This window comes from Mustela nivalis, assembly GCF_964662115.1.
Source record: "Mustela nivalis genome assembly, chromosome: 3".
Classification (NCBI taxonomy): domain Eukaryota; kingdom Metazoa; phylum Chordata; class Mammalia; order Carnivora; family Mustelidae; genus Mustela; species Mustela nivalis.
In genome coordinates, this window is record NC_139022.1 from 127,277,182 (window position 1) to 127,294,048 (window position 16,867).

A 16,867-nucleotide genomic window follows, 5' to 3' on the forward strand; every position below is an offset into this window, starting at 1 on the left:
TAATAACCCTATGAGACTCATTGTATTAAATACTTAACGACCATTATCCCGTGCAATCCAAATAGCAATTCTAGAAAAGTAGGTAGTAATATATTCTCCATCTGACATATGAGGAAACTGAGGCTGGAAGTAATTCACTAACATGACTAATATCACAGATACCATCTCATTGCCTCATAATAATCTTATATAATACATACCCTTGGTTTCCAAAAATGTTTGAGGAAAAATAAAATCATTGATTATAACCATATATGAGTATGAAATAATACTGAATGTTGTCTGATGTTAAATGCAGGTGAGTAAAAAGAAATTATAGAATAATTAATCATCTGGAGATATAAGCAAGAAAAAGTTCATGAGTGGCACAGGGTTTTATAAGTCAAATCAGGGAGTCTGGGCATCATCAGAAAGGTAACGGAGGAGCCATTAGAGCATGGGGAACATCAGATGTGAGCTTCAAAACATGTTCTGGTTACAATAAGCAGAAAGATTTGGTGAAAACAATAGTGGAGTACAACATGGCTAGCTAGCTACTAAAGGAATCCAAGTGCTAGGTAAAGGTAGCCTGACTTCAGAGGCAGAAAAATAAGCCTTGGTGATTGAGTCAAGATGGTATCTAGGTTTAAAACTTGGACAATGGGAGAAGAGTAATTCTACTCACATTCACAAGAGGATAGGGATATATGAAGCTCCATTTGGGAACTCAAAGAGTTTGAAATGCTTTTTGTGGTATTCAAGTGACAATATTAAAGGTCGGAGATGAGGATCTGACACTCAGAAGCAAGGGCCACCTCAATATCAATGTCAACATTTGTGATTAGTTAAAGCCATAGGAATAAGCAAGGTTACTGAGGATGAGTGTGCAGAGAAACAAAAAAACAAAACAACAACAAAAAAAAACAACAAAAAAAAGAGAGAGAGAGAGAATTAGGACAAAACCCCGAAGAATAATCTTTCAATGATAAAGTGCAAAACTGCAGAAGGAGTAAGAAAAAAATGACTCCACAGAATAAATTCCAAGGAGTATGTGGAGTATTTGAAACAGAAGGAAGGGAGCTTTTCCAAGATGAAGGAGAGATCACTTGTATCAAATGCTAGGACCTCCAGTTACATAAAGGAGACAAGTGAGCCAGCAACCAAAGACATTACTCATTATGGATCCTGAAAGGATCAGAGGCCAAATTATAGTGGATTGAGTGGTTAATTAAAAATGAAAAAAAAAAAAAAAAAAAGGCAGTGTGTAGCTTAGTGATTTCCTTCCAAAGATCAGTGCTGATGCCTTATCAAGGTTCCACAGATCAGACGCAAATCCAGGAAAAAGAAATTATAGCTTGTTTGTTTAATGAAGCTAAATTAGTCTATAAAATTATTACACTGGGATAATAGCCTTCTCATTTTTTAGTTCTAAAAATACATTTCTTTCATAAAACATCAGTGATAGAAGATAATAGTTGCTTTCAAATATTGTTGGTAGATCAATGTATATACTATCCCAAATTGTGCAACCTACTATGGACTGCCAACTCTCAACTGTCTGATTCTAAAGGAATGGGTGTCCAAAAGAGTGTCTCTGTGGTCCCTGATGGATAGAGGGGAGGAACTAAAAAGGGGAATGTTACTTGTCTAGCACAGGCACTTGCTTCTTTCTAAGTACAGAATGCAGTTCTGAAGGGTCAGTAGAGAAGTATTTGCATTTTGTCTTTGGCAGTTTCATTATGTTGTCAATTATTACAGTGCAGTGTTCTAATAGGAGTTTCATCATGCATTCAAATTGGAGAGAGGATTCATTTAGCAGCCACAACAAATTGAGCTCAGCAGGCTTCATTTCAGGAACTTCTGTGGTGTCAAGTGGTCAGTCCTTCAGTTTTAATTTCTAAATATATGAGATGCAAATTGCATGATCTTTTCTCCTCTGATAGTCAAAGCAAATGGCTCCAATTACATTCTAACATACCCTTAACTGGGAGGTAAATAACATTATCAGCTTGGGATGTGGTAGGATGAGTCACAAAGAAAAGATTAATTATCTTGTAAAGGTATTGTATTATCTTAATTGTTCACATCACTCAAGCTTTTCTAATTAGAAAAGTAAATACCAGCCTAGGCAGGTTTTGCCCTTGCACAGTGAAAAAAAGGCTAAACATTTACATGAATTATACCTTTTCAAATATTTAAACTTGATAAGGCCAACCATCAGTTTATACCAGTTTTACTGCTGTAAGACTTCTCAAAGGTCAACTGTAGTTCTTTCATAAAAAGTTAAAGAATAACAGTCTACTATTAAATAACATAAATAACGAAGTATTGATTCCTCCAAGTGAGTCTACCAATCCACACCCCTATATATAGTCCACAATTATTTGGAGGTTTCTATAATCTAAAATCTAAAATTTCCAAAATCTAAAATGCTTTTCTCTGTCTAATCTATTCCATGTGTCCTTTTAGCTCTGTGGTCCATTTGAAAACACTAGATTATGCACAAGCTCTCCTTTCTTCCTTCAAGCAGGAGCTGTCATTTCTTATACAGAACATTCTCCATTCTATCGCCCTGATTAATGCTTTGTCCCTGGATAAATTTAGTACTGTTAAACAATCAGAATCAGATCCTGTCGCCCAGAAGTCTATTTTACCTGAGAGAAGTGCATCAGGCTCTCTTATGAATTGAATCTCACTGTAAGCCATTTTCCTACACAGGCCACAGTGATACACAGAGTACTCCTACCACTATGAATATCTTTCTTGATAGAGCACCCAGCATATAGTCTGTCCTCAAAAGTGTTGCTCCCTTTACACCCATTCTCTTTGCATTGGTTTTTGGCCTTCATTTTAAAGCCATGTGGTCTAATGTTGAAAGAACAAAAGCTTTGAAGCCCCATCAATCTGCATTTTAATCTGATTGTAAAACTAGTTCCATTATCTTGGGCAGGGTGTTATGCATCTTTCCTCTTCTACAAAATTAGGTAAAAATAATACCAACCTGTTAGGGTGGTTTCAAGGGATTACATGATCCCATGCATGATATTCACGGTAGTTCAGTGCCAGGCACTTAAGTTGCACTGAGTAGTTCTTGGCTATATTCTATTTTATTACCATAATTTATAGCCTCTCTACCAAAACTTGGTTTGAAAGCTGTTTCTGAGATCGGAAGTGAAAAATTCTTGTCATTTAAAAAGGTCACCTGAACTTGCCCACAGACCAATTGCTTCTCTGCGTCCTAATTCAGATGTGTCTCTCTCATTCTTACATCTTCAAAGTGGGATATTTTCAGAGGTCTGATCGGCTGTAACACACTGTTTCCATAGCTGGTTTACCAACTCACTGATCTGCAGCATTTCACTTAGAGCTGTTCTTTTTCTGACAGGAAGGCTTGAGGGAGATGATGATCTTAAATGCCAGGAGGAATTCCTACGTGGGCACAGGGGAAGAACAATGTTAGCACCTGGGCACGGCCTGCAGAGCAGATTTGGAAGGCTGTGAAACTTCATTTATGTGTTCAGCTAAAGAACCCTTGGGCTGGAACACAACATACTGTAGAAGGGAAAAGGGGTTAATTCAGGGGGAGCTTGATTTGTTGAACCAATTCTTTAGTCTCATTTACATTAGCTGAACATCTTTAACAGTGAGGGGGGCTGTGGCATTGGGTGGGGTCATGGCTGACATGGAAAATTTTATAGGTACGATCTTTGTACTCTCCAGTTTGCCTAGAAGCAAAAAATTAATAAGAAAATTGATCCCTATTCGCCCTGACAGGTCTGTTCCTCTAGCCAAGAATTTCTCCCTCCAATTGCTTGTCTTCACTTTATTTTTAATGGCTTTGCTCATTTCTGGCCATTTGTTCATGGTTCACTTTACAATCAGGTCTAAAGTCTATGAAGTTGGTGATACCAAACCAGTTATAACCCTGAACAAATCCCCTAACTTCTATAAACCTTAGTTAACCCATCTGTAAAATGGGAATAATGATTTATACATTGTATGATTGATTTTAGGACTAAACAAAAATCATCTATGTGAAGTCCTTCGCGTGGACTTCTTATAAATGTGGGTGTGGGCTTCTTAATCAATGTGAATTGTATGTGCCCAGTCCTTTGAGAGGATGCCAGGGAGAGTAGTTCAAGAGACTTAGACTGCTTGAAACATAGTCCCAACATAAAAAGAAAACAAATGTATCAAGCTTTTCCTAATCTTGGGTTTTATATTTCCTAAGGTTTCTTCCTAAGACCCAATTCAGAGTAGATGAAGTGAGGCAACTTAGAAAAATAGTTCCATGATTTAATGCCCCATACTGACTTCAGAGTACTGATAAAAACAGCAGTTGACAAGTATCAGGAATATTCCTCTAGTATTTAGGTTCAAGTTAACATTTGTATAATCAGTATTACTTTCACTTCATAGCCTCATTTTTAGCCTACATTCTAAGTTCTTCAGAACTTTCCAAAAAGGTGGAGTAAGATGTATCCACACCTTAAACCACTGCTTGTTTTTTTCTCATTATGATGTCATTTCCATAAGGTGATGTCCTATTCTCAGGCCAACCAGGAATGGAGTATGCTTTATCTAGCTGTATCAGTAGTGCCTCATTCTTCTTCATCCAATTCATTGTGAGTTTGTGGCTACACTTGTTCTTAGATTTGAAACCATTCCAAAGTACTGTATCCAATCTCTTCATATTTCACATATTTCCCTCCAAAGGGAGGGTGGCACAATTTCTCCCAAAATTATTATATCAATGTCTATAGGTTCAATAGCTAATCTTTATGCCTCTCTACTCTTTCTGTACAACAAAGATTCATTCATCAGTACTTCTCACTCAATATTTAGCATAATGCCTGACGCCCAGAATGCTTTCAATAAAGAAGAGATAATATTACTGTTGCCATTCTGTTCCAGACACTATCCCAGGTATTGCTACTATTGAAGTAAAAACCATAGCTCTTATTTGCAGAGAGTTCATCATCCTTTTGAATTTGTGATTGAGTCATATTTCCATTTATGGCAGTGTCTTTTACCTAAAAAATCCTATCTTTTCTTTCCAATGTCCCTTAAATGTAATGATGAGCATAACGCAATCAGTGGTTAATGGTGTCAGGATGATACTTAAAACCTAGGAACTGAGCTCCAGCAAACCTCTTAAGAACTCCACCCAATATTTCCCTTCCTAGATCAAAGTAAGTGCAAATCACGGAAGTACTTGCAAATCACAGAAGTAGCATCCAATATAAACTGTCAAACAAGGGAGTCCACTGGGCTGAGGGGCAGGTGCCCAGAAGATCAGTCATTTTCCTGCCAACAGACCAATCTTTGTTCCACTTTTCTATCTGAAGGTAACTGTAGCTTAAAATAGTGAAACATTGCAAAGTCAAGTTCTTATATAGAAAATATTCTTTAATGCTTGGAAGTGGGCATTTTCACACTCAAGATTAATGGCAATTAGCCTGGAAAAGTAAGTATGACTCATTTCACTGGACTGAAATGTCCTTGTGAGGGAGGGTCATGTCTGCCTTGCTTATTGTTTCAACCCTATTGTCTTACACAATACCTGACAGAGGATCTAGGCTTAATACATATTTACTGAAGAAATAAATTCATTTTGCTATTAATTTAGCATCTAGGCAAAAACAGGTGGGTCGCAAGCAAATTTAAAAGCAGTAAGAAATTTGCAAGTTTAACAAAAGTCTCTTCTGAACACAATGGAAAAATAAAAGATTGAATGCAAAGTAAGAACAAACCCATACTGTCACCCTCCATAAATTTGTATTTTTTTGTCTCCAAATGATGGGAATTCCCCACCCCCTCCCCAGTTTACTATTACCAATGAAAAGAAAGAATTGAAATGCTGACTTTGTAAGATTTTGAAAAGCTGGGGGAGTTACTCTGCCTTAGTTCTTTAAGTTAATGAAATCTTATTCAAATCCATCCACCAACCCTTCATTCAAATGTCACTTTCCTGATTGCTTTTGTTATGTGCCATTGAGTCATGGAGATTTCACGGCTGACTCATAACAGTGGCAAGGTGATAAATCATAACCACCAAATAACGTCACAGAAATTACAAATGATAGACGGCATTTCAGAGGACTGCCTGTGTTGGAAACCAGGTATTTATTTTCATTTTGTACAATTTCTAAATAGCCTACACTTGGCGATGGGAGTTGTCATAAAGGTAAAAAGCTATTGTTAGCTCATTGCTACTCGGGCATATAGGAAGGACTTGTTAAAAGTAGAAAATGTAGGGCACCTGGGTGGCTTTGCCGTGAAGTATCTGACTTTAGCTCAGGTCATGATCCCAGAATCCTGTGAGTGAGGCCCACAACCGCCCCTCTACTCAGCAGGAAGCCTGTTTCTCCCCGCCTCTGCCTGCCCCTGCCTGTGCACTCTCTCTGTCAAATAAATAAATAAAATCTTAAAAAAAAAAAAAAGATGGGGCTCCTGAGTGGCTCAGTGAGTTAAGCCTCTGCCTTCAGCTCAGGTCATGATCTCAGGGTCCTGGGATCAAGCCCCACATAGGGCTCTCTGCTCAGTGGGGAGCCTGCTTCCCCCTCTCTCTCTGCTTGTCTCTCTGCCTACTTGTGATCTCTGTCTGTCAAATAAATAAGTAAAATCTTAAAAAGAAAAAAAAAGGAAATTAAAAAAAGAAAAGAAAATCTAGCTCTTTTGTTCTAGCATATTAAAATTGGCATTGAGAAATAATGCACTTAAAGCGAAAGCAAAAAAAATATGAAGTTCAGGCATTTGGTGATGAAAACTAATTGTTGCCCCCCTTTTTTTTAAAGGGATTCCCCATATATTTTCTTCAGCAAAATGAGGGAAAAAGTGGAATAAAACAGAAACTTCTGTTTCTATAAAAAAGCTATGCTTTACATGAATCAGCACTTTGGACTCAGTTTATCTTAGTATTAGATCACTATAGTCTGAGAACTGTACATAAATTCTGAAATAGCATTTAATAACACAAATGTTACATACAAACACCAGCTTTTAACTGTCTAATTAAGAATATTAACTCATGGGGCACCTGGGTGGCCCAGTGGGTTAAAAGCCTCTGCCTTTGGCTCGGGTCATGGTCCCAGGGTCCTGGAATCAAGCCCCGCATGGGGCTCTCTGCTCAGCGGGGAGCCTGCTTCCCTTTCTGTCTCTGTCTGGCTCTCTGTCTACTTGTAATCTCTGTCAAATAAAAAAATAAAATATTTTTTTAAAAAAGAACATTAACTCATAAGTCTCTAATGAGCATTTGGTTATATGTTTCATGTAGTAACTCAGCCTATAATGGTGGTCTCTTGATCAAACACAATTTTGGAAGCTCTAGATGAACACTGATAAAACTATTCCTATTTAAAGGAAAATGGGTGTGCCTTTTAAGAAAAATTCACAAAATTCCAAAATTTGTAAAATTCCAAAATTTGATAGCCTTATATAACTTGATATTATGAATGCACTTAATCACATTTACTATCAAGGGACAAGGAAATTTCAAGAACAAACAAGCAGATCTGTGGGTCTTCATAATATTATACGTTTATCCTCATATAATTTCAGAGAGCTGGGCTTGTGTGTATTTTAAAATAAAGAAAATTCAAGTTAATTGATTTTGTTGTTGTTTATTGGATTTTACCCAAATCTGTTTTCTGTTTCTAACATAAAGTTTTAGAAATTTAAATAATGTGTGAAGTAACACATTTTTCACCCAGAAATCATACGCACTACAGATTCTCATCTTCAAAAACACTGGGCAGGAAAAGTCAAACTTAGGAAGTTTGAAATACAACCTATGCCACTTCACCTTCTGCCAAATTCACAAACCTTTGGGGAAGGGAGGAAAACAAGGAAGAGGTGAGCTGTTTACTAAGAATATCTAATTAAAGCCATTTGAAGCTTTTATAGGAATATAACTATCTCTGGTGGACGTTTAGAGGAATACAGGCATATACATATTCCCATTCTGTTAAGAATTGTGCCAAGAAAGAAAAGCTGAGAAGGCATCTTCTTCAAAATTCTGAAGGGAAACTAGCCTTTAAGTAGGCACTTTTGGTGCACTATGCATTAAAGTGTTTTAACAGCATCCATTTATCATTTTAACAGCAAGCATTTACTAAAAGGTTTATGACCAGGTGCAAAGAAGAAAGCACATAATGTATTCCGAGGCTTAAATTTTCAAAAGACAATGTGAACTCACGTCAGAAATGGGAAATGCTGTCCTTTTCCTTTTATTTGACTAAAACACATGATTTTCAAGTCCCAGCTCTACAGGTTACAAAACTTTTGATCAGAATACTATTGATGGTCTTTTGTATGAGGAAATGATTGAAATAAAACCCAATCACTTCAGGGATGCCTGGGTGGCTCAGTTGGTTAAGCGGCTGCCTTCGGCTCAGGTCATGATCCCAGCGTCCTGGGATCGAGTCCCACATCGGGCTCCTTGCTTGGCAGGGAGCCTGCTTCTCCCTCTGCCTGCCACTCTGTCTGCCTGTGCTTGCTCTCGCTTCTCTCTCTATGACCAAAAAAAAAAAAAAAAAAAAAAAAAAAATCTTAAAAAAAAAAAAAAACAACCCAATCACTTCAAGTTAATTCAAAGTTATACTGGAATCTTTCTGCTAGCCATGACAACATAGTAAATGCAGCGATAATAACAGATGCTGTTAGGAAAAATCAGACCTTAGTTACTTTTCACATACATTTTGAAGCAGTTCTCCTACCAACCCTGTATGTATACCAATCCAGCCCCATCCGACACAGGCAACCCACAGAAAGCTGACATAATATGCTGCCCATCTGGTGTACAGAACATAACTCAAATCATCGTCCCATCTCAGCAAACAAAATCATTGAGAAACCATTGAAATCAGTGCTCCTTCAAGAAAGAGTAAAGACATAATCCCATTGATAAACTTCATCAAAACTTCTCAAAATCTGCTTTCCTCGCAAACCCCAGTACATTAAAAGTATCCTATACCATACACAACTGTTCCTGAATACACAAATAATTTCTCTCTTTTCCTCAATCATATATATATATACACATACACGTACTCACACACACACACACCCTATTAAAGTTTATTACTGTCATTTTCTCAACAGGTCTTCTGCTTTCAGCCAGTGGCAATCATTCTTCTAGACTTATTTTATATTCTGGTGAAGAGTTTGACTCCTGTAGCAACACTCAACAGATACATGATTGGCCCCTCTGCACATATAAAAGAATATTACATTATATTTTGAAATTTAAGATTTGTAGCAGCTCAAAGAATTTTCAAGAAAATGGTGGAAGAATAGTAAATATCTTCAAACAGAGATTAATGGAAATAAAAAATACAAGACATCTCATTAAGCACTAATTGAGTCTAGGAGAGCTGACCAATATTTCATTTGTGATTAATGTAAGAAAGTGAAACTAGAAACTGTGTATGACTTCAGAATTATTGCCAATGAGGAGCACCAGAAATACATTTTTTTTTTTCATTTTCCATATGTCCTCTGGTTATAACACAATTCCTAGGAGGACTTTATGGGTTCCCAATGCTGATTCCAATGTATTGTGTAAGGCAACATAGTTACTCTAGATTTTTTTAGAGCAAGGGAGACAAACTTTTTTTTTTTTCTTTTTAAAGAGCCAGACAGGAACTATTTTAGACTTGTGAGCCAGATCTCTGTTGTAGTTGTTCAACTGCCACTGCAGGAGGAAAGCAACAAAGGCCATACTTAAATGAACAAGTGTGGCTGTGTTCCATTAAAACTTTATTTACCAAACAGAAGCAATGACAACTCTTACTTTAGATTATGACTGGTAGTGTTGTTTTGGTTTGTTTGTTTCTTTCTGTGATGCTCAGTACCCAAAATCTGTAAAGCAAAGCAGTTTCTGAACTGCTCCCATGTATTCTTCCTTCAGGTGAGTCAGGTGAGGACAGGTGGACTTCAAATATTGCATGTGCTACACACATATTTGGATTCTAAACATGGATCTCTAACTTCAAGACTCATGTTCTCCCCTTTGGGCATGTAAAATTTACTTTTGGAGGCCTCTACAGCTTGCTTTCTTGTGCTCAGAGCTTCTGCAACTTCAAATAACCTATTTGATGGTCGCTTGCAACATTTCTAGCCATAGGTCAGCTAATTTGTATAAAGGAGTTAATAGGTGATATCATTTGGTGTTACACTTGTGAGCATATTCTCTTAGCAAAAGAAGACTCCCAAGACTGAAATGTCTTAAAAAAACGGAGGAGTACAACTCTGTAAATTCAATATACCATGTCAGGAATTCGACAAGAGTGTCCAGGAGTATGATAGTTATCCAGTCACACTCTGTAGGCCTTCATTACCTACTCACAGGCAATGTTTGAAAACATTTTTCTCTATCCTACTTTAGTTTCTGGTGCTGGTATAACATAACCATGTGTCATTCCACTGTCTCCACTGCCTTTGGAAAATGGAGGCTGTTATTAAGGTTTCTGGCTCAGCACTGGAGAATTTTAGTGACTCTTTTCATGACTTGGGCAAAAAATAAAGTACATATTCCTCCTTCTACCCCTAGCCTGACCCTGTCCTGATCTTTGCCTCTAAGATTCCAACCTATAAAACTCTGATCTTCTTACGAAATGTTCATTATCATAAGGGGGAAAATAGCAAAATGGAAAGCAATACAGAGAGTGATTTATTTATTCCCTGTCTGACTATACAGTGCTAAGAATAGAAAATTGTATAGAAAAGAAGGAACAGTGATGACCAGCATCATATTGATAAGTCTGCTTGTCTCAAAACTGTGGGTACAGGAGATAAAAAAGAAACATATGTTTCCCTTAAATACTGTTAACTCAAATGTATATTTCACACATCCAGATGCAGCTGCTGCTTCTTGGCTGGAAAAGTAGAAGTCAGAATGCATTTATCGGGACAGCTAAAGAGTCCAGGAATTTAAAGCCACAAAAAAAGAAAGAAAGAAAGAAAGAAGAAAAAAAAAATCCTTCCATATTCCACTTACACATTCAGAAACAGATGTGCACCTCTCTGCAGTCCATGTTTTTAAACACAAATAAGAAAGCTGCCAGACAAGGACACAGACCCAAACTCAAAAGTCATTTCCCAGCAAGTGACGCAGCAATCTCTACTTTGACTTTGACTTAGCTCCACAGCTGTGGTGAAACTCACATTATGGCTGCGGGAAGGAAATTGTTCCCAGGTGAGAAGTAAATTATCTGGCTTGGCACAAAAATGTTGAAAAGGCAAATTCCACCTGCTTTTCTCTAGGCAAGATATTTCTGTTCAAATATCTCCCTGCCACCTAGTCAAGCACATGTCCGATTTACACTCTGATTCTGGAAATGATTCCAATTTTGCAATCTGTATACATATAATATGTTTGTGTGTGGAAATACACAGAGAACTTAAGGGCTGAAGCACATATTTTCTAATTCACTAAAGAAAGAGTTTTAAGAAACCCAAATATGGTTATCTCGACTTATTGACTGGTTATCAATGGTTATTAATGGTTATCTCGATTTATTGACCATTCATTCACTGATTCACTCATTAGTTTCATCTTTTTTTTTTTTCATCTTTCATTCAACAAATATTTCCTAAGTACCTATTTTATACCAGCCACTGTTTTAAACTCTGGGACTATAGCAGTGACAGACAGGGTCAACGCTTTTGTTCTCATACAAGAAGACAAACAATGAGCAAGTAAATAACAAATCAATTAGACATATCCATTCTTACTCATTTCACACTTACCTGGTATACAGTATTTGACAAAACACTGTTCTAAGGCCCTGTGATAATAAAAGAGATGAAAAAGAGTTTATTATGACTTCTGCCTTAAAGAAACAGAATTTTATGGGGGTGGCAAGCATTCAAGTCATACACTATAATATTAAACATAACTTTTTAAGCTCTGTAATAAAGATACAATAGAAATGTTGGTAGAACACTAAGCAAAGAGCAGATATTCTGACAAATAATAGGAGAAAACATTTTGCATACAGAGGAATATTGGAAAAAGGTGATGATGATGATGATGATGACAGCTAATATTCCATGCAATGCTCACTTCTTGTCAGGCACTGTTATAGGTACTTCACATACGTGAACTCTTTCAGTCCTTGTCACCCTGAGAGAGTAACATTTTCCAATCCTAATTATATTACTGTCACTGAGGCATACAGATGATAAATAAGTTACCCAAGGTCACAGATGTGGTATATACAGGAGCTAGGATTTAAACCAGGTAGACTGGATTTGGAGGCCATGTTTTTTTTTTTAAGGGTATATTTATTTATTTGACAGAGATCACAAGTAGGCAGAGAGACAGGCAGAGAGAGAGGGAAACAGGCTCCTCACTGAGCAGAGAGCCTGATGCGGGGCTCCATTCCAGGACCCTGAGATCATGAGCTGAAGGCAGAGGCTTAACACACTGAGCCACCCAGGTGCCCCTGGAGGCCATGTTCTTATATACACAACCCAATATGGTCTTTCAGAGTGAAAGAAATTTAAGCAGGTAAAAAATTACCTAGCCTATAAACACAGTATAACCAAAGGCAGGAAGGCTTGAAGACTCCAAGCATGTTGGAGACAAGGAAGCTGGATACCTGTATGGATAAAGGAAATCAGAGGAATGTAGAGGAATTTACGGCTGGGAATGAAAGTAATTTTATTATCTGGGTTGGCAATGGAGAATGACTCCAAGGGTCTAAAGATGAGAGCACAATACTACTATTAAGAAGAGTATTATAATGATGCATACCTGTTACCTCCTGTTCCCTGTGCTAGGTGCTTTATTATTTCTAGTCCTCATAAAATGATACAAGCTATTGGCACAACTTTGGGGATGAGAAAACTACAGTTTGCTACTGACATGAGGCCAGGCTAGGATGTGAATCCACATAATTTAAGACTACTGCATCATTCCCTTTAATTCCTATAAATTCTAGATTTGTGTGGTTTGGGGAGGTAATGAAAACACTGAGAGACTGCAGGCAAGGAGACCAAAAGTGCACTTATTACTCTATATTGTGTTATTTTAGGAGTTTTAATAGCTCACTATTAAATATCAACAGTATACATACATACACTGTCATATCATTTTTGAAGCTATTGAACTGGTTAGTTCAATTATGGTACTTTTAAGGTCCTGTGAATCTGGACCTTAAATACCATTTATTTTCTTTTTAGTGCTCAGTATTTCAGCATTTACTCTTTGTCACCCAGGGTGCTAGGGGATCTTGTGGGTGCTGTCACAGACCCGGTCTTTCTCATTATGTGGGATACAGTGTAGTGAGGAAGACTGGTAAAGATAACAACCAAAGTGGGATACTGGTGATGATACAGGAAAACAGAAGGTGCTATGGTCCCTCACAGCACTGTCATCCAAAACTGGTGGAAGATGAGATTTAAAAGGGGGAGGAGCAGGGAATAGAGGACGGGGGACAAAATGTTTCCTGGAGAGTAAGTAGGAGTTAACAAGAATATTTGTAAGAAAGACATATGCATCTCTAAGAAATCGGATAGAGGGAAAGTAGAGCAGAGGGAAGAGTAGACAAGGGCTCCGACTGTGGAGTTAGATCTAGCTTAGAATCTTGGCTTCATACTAACTCAATAATCTTGGGAAATTTATTTAATCTTTTTGAGTTTTCATGTTCTTACCCACAAAATAGTAATATTGTTGCCCTCCTTGCAGGGTTGTTGTGAAGGTACCCGAAATAGTACCTATAAAGTACCTGGTACAATGCTCACCACATAGATATTATGTAGAAAACTATATCAAAATTTAAATAAAGAATGAAATACAAGTGTTTCCTTTTCAAAGGCCAATAAGATTCTTCATGATTTAGCCCCTGTTAATCTCCCTGACTTCACCTTGTACCAAACTCCACTTAGCCAAGTTATGATCACTATGCTGTAAACTTGATTACTTTCTTTCCATTTTTTAAAAATCACCCTGTCTCAAGGCTACTATATTTGTTCTTTTCTCCAGGAAGATCATTCCCTCAAAGCATTGCATGGCTATTTCCTTCCATCCTTCAGATACTTTATCTCCTTGAGGAGGCCTTTTTATAATCAACCTTTTATCGCAATAAAATAATTGCTCCACCCAATAATTCTTTATCATGCTATCTTTAGAGTCTATCTAATAATTCTCTCTACTTATAATTATCTTCATTATGAACTCATTTGTTTTTTAATTATATGGTTCCCCCACATGATTGTGAAATGCCTAAGACCATGATCTTTTCTGTCATATGCCTCAAAAATGTCAGCACATGCTTGAAGGATGGAGATAAACATGTATTTCTGTTTACGTGTATCTAATGAGGGTCAAGTAAAACAAAGGAAAAGGAAAGGAAATATTTTAAAAGAACAGCATATGAAATTGCTTTTCTGTGGGCAATAGAGACTGACATTTGCCTGTTATCCCAGACTGGAGGGATGCAACAGAAAGGGAACAAAATGACTACACTTTGTTAGCTGTGGGGCTCACACTGGAGACAAATTTACCCCATGATGCAGTGAAATCATAAGTCACCTTGATCTTTTTCTTTGATACTCTTTATTCTGTCTTTCAAGTCTTATGAATGTGTGACCTATGTATAATCTCTCTTCTTTCACTTCCGGTATTTTGGGTTTAACTCTGGGTATGTGACTAGATGCCTTTCAATCAAGAAAAATTGTCTTCCTTTTCCAGGAAGTAGTATTTCAAGTCTCATAAAACAAATGCATTGCACATGCAAATCATTCTTCCAAAAAAACAAAACAATTCTAAAAATTACCCAGCTTGCATAAAAATAAATGTTAAATTCATTAGACTGACTATTTTTACTTTCCTGGTCTTCTCACTGGAGCTATCTGGCAACTGAAAATTCATCAGTGTATAAATGAATCCATGTGCTTGTGTAAGAAGCTTCTAATTAGCACACACAGTGAATTGTGAGTTTTCTATACAACATTCTCTGGCTGACGTTTAAATCAAGGTCTGTCCTCTGAAATATGTAGACAGCTGCTATGCACTTAAAAAATAAAATAAAATAAAAGGAAAGGAAATAAGTTGTTAACTTGAAACTGTGGTATGGATATGGACTGTACCTCCAGAACAGATGTTTCAGGTCTGGGACATTTTACAAGGAGTCATTAGACACTTCATATCCAAAGGCTCCTGGGAGCTATCTGACTATTTTGTTTAGTAATAGATCTCTTCGCAACTTAGAAGCAGAGAGGCCAGGAGACAAGTATAGATGTGTAGTATTGTTTTCCCACCTGGAAAACAGGTTACATTTGCCCTAGGTGGCCCTGGAGTGATCACCAAGCTTCCTGAGGTTTCAGTGTCCCTATCCCTAATTGAAGAAGATATGAATCCTTCCCTGTGTCACAGCGATATGTCAGAGGACGCAAACTAATGAAGTATACCAGTTGTGTACTTCCTGACAACCCAATTTTTTAAATACTTAGTGCCTTCTTTTTCTTTAAAATCATCATGAATTCAGGCTATCATAATTGGGGGGATTAGAGCCATATAATATAATATTCTCACAATTGTTTAATGGCACAAACAGTTTATATTCTTCATCATCTATGTTCAAAAATTCAACAACAAATTTAGCATTAAGCAATTTCATAATAGCTTTAAAAAAAGATAAAGAGATACTTTGCTTTTCTGTGCTCACTGCACCCTGTTTGATTCATAAGCCTGGACACTTGGATTATGGAGGAAGTGAACATGAAACCCTCAATAGTGTGCTTTGTACAATGGCTATAAAGGGCACCTTTCTTCCTGTTCTGCTGATTTACAAAGTGATCGATGATAAAGAACATCACTGAGCTCCATACCTAGCAAAGTACCACTCTTCAGCTATTAAGAGGATATTGTTTTAATATTGATAAGGAAATCAAAATGTTTCCCTGAGTGGTGGTTGCATGTTTTCTTCCTGGTGGAATATGATTTCCTAGTGTCCCTGGGAGGAGAACATTTCCCCCCACATCCTCACCCCACTGGAAAATATTTCCACCGTCTTTGCTTCCTCAAAGGAAGAGACTTCCTACTCACTTAGTTTAGTTCCCTAGAGATCTGAAGTCATTTCACCTATAGAAGACAGATGACTTCAATCCTCAGTGTTGAGCTTGAATTGCAATACAAACTAAATTAGATAAAATAAATCAATAATACCCTTGCAGGCCAAATTCACTTAAGTAACATTTACAGTACAATTGCCCACTTTGTCTATATACTTTAATCCATTAACACTCTACATCTGGTACCAGAATAAATATGTTACCCCAACTGAATATAAATGAAGTAGGATCCCACCATTATTTTGTGTTGAGTGAAAGGTTAGTAAATTCTCATTTCTTAAAAAAAAAAAAAAATGATTTTGAAATGAAGCAAAAGCTGGTATATCGTGAAGCCCTAAGATTTTGAGTAGCTACTGCCGTACCTTCCAAGTTTATTGATGGCTTATAAGTTTATACTGAATTCATTCATTACATATACTGCATTCATACATTACATCATGATTCTCCAAATACAAAAATGGCCCAATACATTTACATTTGGATTAGAATTTACAAAGCAGACCTCACAAAAAAAAAAAAAAAAAGAAAAAGAAAAGAAAGAAAGAAAGCAGACCTCAGATAAGGAACAATAGACATACACCTGCTGAACTTTGGCAAAGAAAATTGTGCTTACAAAATTAATAAGACACCTGAAGATAACTGTGGCAAACACAGAAATAACTGAAAGATATTGGTCAGTCCTATTTGTTCCAGTTTTATGTAAATTACAAGTAAATTAGTCCCTCCAATTCCCAAGGTACCATGGAGTGTATATATATATATATATATATATATATATATATATATATATAGTACATTACACTATAGG

General features: G+C 36.9%; 1 long non-coding RNA gene across 2 annotated transcripts in view; it reads right to left on the reverse strand.

Moving 5' to 3' along the window:
- Window positions 1-16,867, reverse strand: part of LOC309860886 — a 443,591-nt gene that overhangs the window by 54,369 nt on the left and 372,355 nt on the right. For both annotated transcript variants that reach the window (XR_014309687.1, XR_014309688.1), the window contains exons 3-4: window positions 11,731-11,768; window positions 3,200-3,408 (exon numbers count right to left, since the gene is read on the reverse strand). This is a non-coding gene — a long non-coding RNA (uncharacterized lncRNA). The remainder of the gene's footprint in view (window positions 1-3,199; window positions 3,409-11,730; window positions 11,769-16,867) is intronic.